The following is a 5,782-nucleotide window of genomic DNA, read 5'->3' on the forward strand; positions in this document are numbered from 1 at the left end:
TCCTGTGACACTAGTTACAGATTCCGATGCTTCACTCCATGTTTACTGTATCCCTTGGACCTTCTTATTGACGATGAAACACAGAAATTACATTGGAATTAAATACAAAAGGCACAATGCCGACTTATGGACAAAAAGACTGACTCTTCTTACTGACTTTGCTTTGAACCATTCCTGTGACACTAGTTATAGATTCCGATGCTTCACTTCAAGGTTTACTGTATCCCTCTGACCTTCTTATTGACAATGAAACATAGAAATTGCATCGGAATTAAATAGAAAAGGCACAATGTCGACGTAAGTACTAGAAGACTGACTCTTCTTACTGTCTATGTTTTGGACCATTCCTGTGGCACTAGTTATAGATTCCGTTGCTTCACTCCAGGTTTACTATATCCCTTGGACCTTCTTATTGACGATGAAACACAGAAATTGCATCGGAATTAAATACAAAAGGCACAATGCCGACTTAAGTACAAGAAAACTGACTCTCCTTTCTGACTGTGATTTGAACCATTCCTGTGACACTAGTTATGAATTCCGATGCTTCACTTCAGGTTTAATGTATCCCTTGGACCTTCTTACTGACGATGAAACACAGAAAATGCATCGGAATTAAATACAATATTCACAATGCAGAATTAAGTACAAGTAGACTGACTCTTCTTACTGACTATGTTTTGAACCATTCCTGTGACACTAGTTATAGATTCCGATGCTTCACTTCAGGATTACTGTATCCCTCCGACCTTCTTATTGACGATGAAACACTGAAATTGCATCGGAATTAAATAGAAAAGGAACAATGCCGTCTTAAGTACAAGAAGACTGACTCTTCTTACTGTCTATGATTTGAACCATCCCTGTGCCACTAGTTATAAATTCCGATGCTTCACTTCAGGTTTACTGTATCCCTTGGACCTTCTTATTGACGATGAAACACAGAAATTGCATCGGAATTAAATACTAAAGGCACAATGCAGAATTAAGTACAAGAAGACTGACTCTTCTTACTGCCTATGTTTTGAACCATTCCTGTGACACTAGTTATAGATTCCGATGCATCACTTCAGGTTTACTGTATCCCTCGGACCTTCTTATTGACGATGAAACACAGAAATTCCATCGGAATTAAATACAAAAGGCACAATGACGACTTAAGTACAAGAAGACTGAATCTTCTTACTGACTATGTTTTGAACCATTCCTGTGACACTAGTTATTGATTCTGATGCTTCACATCTGGTTTACTGTATCCCTCTGACTTTCTTATTGACGATGAAACACAGAAATTGCATCGGAATTAAATACAAAGGGCACAATGCTGACTTAAGTACAAGAAGACTGACTCTTCCTACTGTCTATGTTTTGAACCATTCCTGTGACATTAGTTTTGGATTCCGATGCTTCACTTCAAGTTTACTGTATCCCTCTGACCTTCTTATTGTCGATGAAACACAGAAATTGCATCGGAATTAATTACAAAAGGCACAATGCCGACTTAAGTACAAGAAGACTGATTCTTCCTACTGTCTATGTTTTGAACCATTCCTGTGACACTAGTTATAGATTCCGAAGCCTCACTTCAGGTTTACTGTATCCCTCTGACCTTATTGACGATGAAACACAGAAATTGGATCGGAATTAAATACAAAAGGCACAATGCCGACTTAAGGAGTAGAAGACTGACTCTTCTACTGTCTATGTTTTGAACCATTTCTGTGACACTAGTTATAGAGTCCGATGCTTCACTCCAGTTTTCTGTAACCCTTGGGCCTTCTTACTGACTATGAATCACAGAAATTGCATCGGAATTAAATATAAAATGCACAATGCCGAGTAAAGTACAAGAACACTGACTCTTCATACTGACTATGTTTTGAACCATTCCTGTGACACTAGTTATAGATTCCGATGCTTCACTTCAGGTTTACTGTGTCCCTTGGACCTTCTTATTGACTATGAAACACTGAAATTTTATCGGAATTAAATACAAAAAGCACAATGCCGACTTAAGTACAAGAAGACTGACTCTTCTTACTGTCTATATTTTGAACCATTGCAATGACACTAGTTATAGATTCCGAAGCTTCACTCCAGGTTTAATGTATCCCTCTGACTTTCTTATTGACGATGCATCACAGAAATTGCATCGGAATTAAATAGAAAAGGCACAAAGTCGACTTAAGTACAAGAAGTCTGACTCTTCTTACTGTCTATGTTTTGAACCATTCCTGTGACACTAGTTATAGATTCCGATGCTTCACTCCAGGTTTACTGTATCCCTTGGACCTTCTTATTGACGATGAAAAACAGAAATTGCATCGGAGCTAAATACAAATGGCACAATCCCGGAATAAGTACAAGATGACTGACTCTTCTTACTGTCTATGTTTTCAACCACTACTGTGACTCAAGTTATAGATTCCAATGCTTGACTTCCGGTTTACTGTATCCTTTGGACCTTCTTATTGACGATGAAACACAGAAATTGCATCTGTATTGAATATAAAAGGCACAATGCCGACTTAAGTACAAGAAGACTGACTCTTCTTACTGTCTATGATTTAAACCAATCCTGTGACACTATTAGTAGATTGCGATGCTTCACTTCTGGTTTACTGTACCCCTTGGACCTTCTTATTGACGATGAAACACAGAAATTGCATCGGAATTAAATACAAAAGGCACAATGCCGACATAAGTACAAGAACACTGACTCTTCCTACTGTCAATGTTTTGAACCATTCCTGTGACACTAGTTATAGATTCCGATGCTTCACTTCAGGTTTACTGTATCCCTCTAACCTTATTGCCGATGAAACACAGAAATTGCATCGGAATTAAATACAAAAGGCACAATGCCGCCTTAAGGACAAGAAGACTGAATCTTCTTACTGACTATGCTTTGAACCATTCCCGTGACACTAGTTATAGATTCCGTTGCTTCACTCCTGGTATACTGTATCCCATGGACCATCTTATTGACGATGAAACACAGAAATTGCATCGGAATTAAATACAAAAGGCACAATGCCGACTTAAGGACAAGATGACTGACTCTTCTTACTGACTTTGTTTTGAACCATTCCTGTGACACTAGTTATGGATTCCGATGCTTCACATCAGGTTTATTGTATCCCTCTGACCTTCTTATTGTCGATGAAACACAGAAATTGCTTCGGAATTAAATAGATAAGGCACAATGTCGACTTAAGTATAAGAAGTCTGAATCTTCTTACCGTCTATGTTTTGAACCATTCCTGTGACACTAGTTATAGATTCCGATGCTTCACTCCAAGTTTACTGTATCCCTTGGACCTTCTTATTGACGATGAAACACAGAAATTGCATCGGAATTAAGTAGAAAAGGCACAATGCCGACTTAAGTACAAGAAGACTGACTCGTCTTACTGACTATGTTTTGAACCATTCCTGTGACACTAGTTATAGATTCCGATGCTTCACTTCAGGTTTACTGTATCCCGCTGACCTTATTGACGATGAAACACAGAAATTGCATCGGAATTAAATACAAAAGCCACAATGCCGACTTATGTACATGAAGACTGACTCTTCGTACTGTCTATGCTTTGAACCATTCCGGAGACTCTAGTTATAGATTCCGATGCTTCACTTCACTTTTACTGTTTCCCTTGGACCTTCTTATTGATGATGAAACACAGAAATTGCATCGGAAATAAATACAAAAGGCACATTGCCGACTTAAGTATATAAAGAGTGACACTTCCTACTGTCTATGTTTTGATCCATTTCTGTGACACTAGTTATGGAGTCCGATGCTTCACTTCAGGGTTACTGTATCCCTTGGACCTTCTTATTGACGATGAATCACAGAAATTGCATCGGAATGAAATACAAAAGGCACAATGCCGACTTAAGTACAAGAAGACTGACTCTTCTTACTGTCTATATTTTGAACCATTTCGGTGACACTAGTTATAGATTCCGATGCTTCACTTCAGGTTTACTGTATCCCTTGGACCTTCTTATTGACGATGAAACATAGAAATTGCATCGGAATTAAATACAAAAGGCACAATGCCGACTTAAGTATAAGAAGACTGACTCTTCCTACTGTCTATGGTTTGATCCATTTCTGTGACACTAGTTATAGAGTCCGATGCTTCACTTCAGGTTTACTGTATCCCTCTGACCTTATTACTGACGATGAAACACAGAAATTGCATCGGAATTAAATACAAAAGGCACAATGGCGACTGAAGTACAAGAAGACTGACTCTTCCTACTGACTATGTTTTGAACCATTCCTGTGACACTAGTTATAGACTCCGATGCTTCACTCCAGGTTTAGTGTATCCCTTGGACCTTGTTAATGACGATGAAGCACAGAAATTGCATCAGAATTACATAGAAAAGGTACAATGCCGACTTAAGTACAAGAAGACTGACTATTCTTACTGACTATGTTTTGAACCATTCCTGTGACACTAGTTATAGATTCCGATGCTTCACCTCAGGTTTACTGTAAACCTTGGAATTTCTTATTGACGATGAAACACAGAAATTGCATCGGAAGTAAATACAAAAGGCTTAATGCCGACTTAAGTACACGAAGACTGACTTTTCTTACTGTCTATGTTTTGAACCATTCCTGTGACACTAGTTATAGATTCCGATGCTTCACTTCAGGTTTACTGTATCCCTCTGACCTTCTTATTGACGATGAAACACAGAAATTGCATCGGTATTAAATAGAAAAGGCACAATGCCGACTTAAGTACAAGAAGACTGACTCTTCTTACTGTCTATGTTTTGAACCAATCCTGTGACACTAGTTGTAGATTCCGATGCTTCACTTCTGGTTTACTGTATCCCTTGGACCTTCTTATTGACGATGAAACACAGAAATTGCATCGGAATTAAATACAAAAGGCACAATGCCGACTTAAGTACAAGAAGACTAACTCTTCCTACTGTCTGTGTTTTGAAAAATTCCTGTGACACTAGTGTTGGATTCCGATGCTTCACTTCAGGTTTACTGTATCCCTTGAACCATCTTATTGACGATGAAGCAAGTAATTTCATCGGAATTAAATTCAAAAGGCACAATGCCGACTTAAGTACATGAAGACCGACTCTTCTTATTGACAAAGATTTGAAACATTCCTGTGACACTAGTTATGGATTCCGATGCTTCACTTCAGGTTTACTCAATCCCTATGACCTTCTTGTAGACGATGAAACACAGAAATTGCATCGGAATTAATTACAAAAGGCACAATGCCGACTTAAGTACATGAAGAGTGACTGTTCCTACTGTCTATGTTTAGAACCATTCCGGAGACATTAGTTTTAGAATCCGATGCTTCACTTCAGGTTTACTGTATCCCTCTGACCTTCTTATTGACGATGAAACACAGAAATTGCATCGGAATTAAATACAAAAGGCACCATGCCGACTTAAGGACAAGAAGACTGACTCTTCCTACTGTCAATGCTTTGAACCATTCCTGTGACACTAGTTATAGGTTCCGATGCTTCACTTCAGGTTTACTGTATCCCTCTGACCTTATTGCCGATGAAACACAGAAATTGCATCGGAATGAAATACAAAAGGCACAATGCCGCCTTAAGGACAAAGAAGACTGACTCTTCTTACTGACTATGTTTTGAACCATTCCTGTGACTCTAGTTATAGATTCCGATGCTTCACTCCAGGTATACTGTATCCCTTGGACCATTTTATTGACGATGAAACACAGAAATTGCATCGGAATTGAATACAAAAGGCACAATG

The sequence above is a fragment of the Schistocerca piceifrons genome, unplaced genomic scaffold (assembly GCF_021461385.2).
Source record: "Schistocerca piceifrons isolate TAMUIC-IGC-003096 unplaced genomic scaffold, iqSchPice1.1 HiC_scaffold_1578, whole genome shotgun sequence".
In the NCBI taxonomy this organism is placed as follows: Eukaryota; Metazoa; Arthropoda; class Insecta; order Orthoptera; family Acrididae; genus Schistocerca; species Schistocerca piceifrons.